This window comes from Aptenodytes forsteri, unplaced genomic scaffold (assembly GCF_000699145.1).
Source record: "Aptenodytes forsteri isolate BGI_AS27 unplaced genomic scaffold, ASM69914v1 Scaffold210, whole genome shotgun sequence".
Taxonomy (NCBI): domain Eukaryota; kingdom Metazoa; phylum Chordata; class Aves; order Sphenisciformes; family Spheniscidae; genus Aptenodytes; species Aptenodytes forsteri.
In genome coordinates this window covers 129,196-130,978 of record NW_008795137.1, presented here as the reverse complement: position 1 = coordinate 130,978, position 1,783 = coordinate 129,196, and positions in this window count along the sequence as shown.

Below are 1,783 nucleotides of genomic sequence, written 5' to 3'. Positions count from 1 at the left end.
ACATGGCACCAAACCACTGACCTCTCCTGTGTTTGTCAGGGAGCTAGGAAGCATTTCCATATTTCCCCACAATGGTAACATCATTATTTTTAGTATTTGGGATGTTAGAGAATAGGTAGAGAAAGGAGAGGAGATTTCTGCCAAAAAGACATGCCCCGGTTCTTAAAAAACTTCATGTTTCTGACATTAGTTCAACCTCTAATTATTAGGGAGACGGCTAAGATAACCCTATAACTAACAAGCACTACAGCTGCTGGTTGAAAGACCTTTGGGCCTTCCTGTAACAAATCACATAAAACCTCTAGCAGTTGGAGTTGTAGCTTATTTATAAGGATGTCTTAAGCAAAATCAGTAGGAGAGGGAGAGGAGGGGAGAACACATCTAACCAGAAATTGTATTTAATCTATGGAGGAGCAGGTGATGACTTAGGAGATCCAAGAATGCTGTTTTTACAGTCATGAAAATAACACCAAACACTGTAGGTCTGCATTCAGACCTCCAAAAGAGAAATCTTGTGAAGCAAGCAGGTGGGGCTGATTTTAATGCAAGGAGGAAGCATCTCTCAAGTTATCCATTTCCTTTTCAAAAAGATTCTTGCAGCAGGCAGGGATCAAGTAATTACTTTGCCCCTGTTCACAAGATATCTCAGAATAGTAACAGACCACACACCCAGGAGATGATTAAAGGAAGTCAGGGGTCAGGAACACAGAAAAGCTTGTGATACAGAAGAGAAGATTTGCATGGCTATTAATATTTCATGACTTATCAGCCATGTGGTTCAGAGCAAGTATCTGCACAATAAAGTAGAATTGTCTGCCATCAGGTTGCATATTTCAAGACACACCTGAGTCATAAAGGTATTATTTATGTGCCTTTACCCATGAACAGAATGCAAACCCCTCTGGATCCCTGTACCCATCAGAGGGGAACCTGAAAGGCCTGTCTGAGGGCTTAGCAGGATTTAATGGGGCCTCTGCCCCGGGCTAGACCTCTGCACAGGGCGAGTTTCAGCCTAAAAGCAAAGTATAAGTGGTATTTTTCTTACTGCAGGCCTATTATATCCGGTACAAAGGAAAAGAGTTACTGCACCATTGGTACATCTCTTCAGCCACTATTCCAATCCGTGAAACAAAAGTGCTATTTATATGCAAGTGTATAGGTAGCAGTGCAGACAGACCACCTTGTATTCTCTGCCATTATTCCCATTATAGACACATCAAAGCTGGTAATTAAATTTGGGAAAAAAAACCATAAATGACTACTTTTCTCCCAGTGAAAAAAGCAAGATGTGTCACGGATTCAGCAGAAGCATTTCGTCCCAGGATTTTGGCAATTATGCTTTGTGAGACTTTATTCTAAGCGAACAGAGTTTATTGTGGCAGCATAAGCAGGTCCTTTCCTCGCACGCAATCAAAGCTAGGAATTTTCCCTGCCTGCACATGCCTGTATGTGGCTGGAATAAGCAAGCGGAGCGAGTGGCAGGGCTGACTCACTGGCACAACCAGACTCTCCTGCTGCCGCCAGCCACTGATGTAACTTTTTTTCCTGCCTTTGCAACTGGGCTCTCCCTTTCCCAACCTGCTATCAGCGATGCGGCTCTTGACATAAAAGGAATGTTTAGAGCCAGAGTGACATTGCTAAATCGTCCAAAGGAGTCCTTCAGAGGAACAAGGCACATCAGCATTGCTCGTCAGAACTGCTGCTATTCTCATTCTTATAGTGCTCTCTGTGTGTGTGTGAAGAAAACGGTGAGAGAAAATGAGAAGTTGTAGAAAGGCGGGGG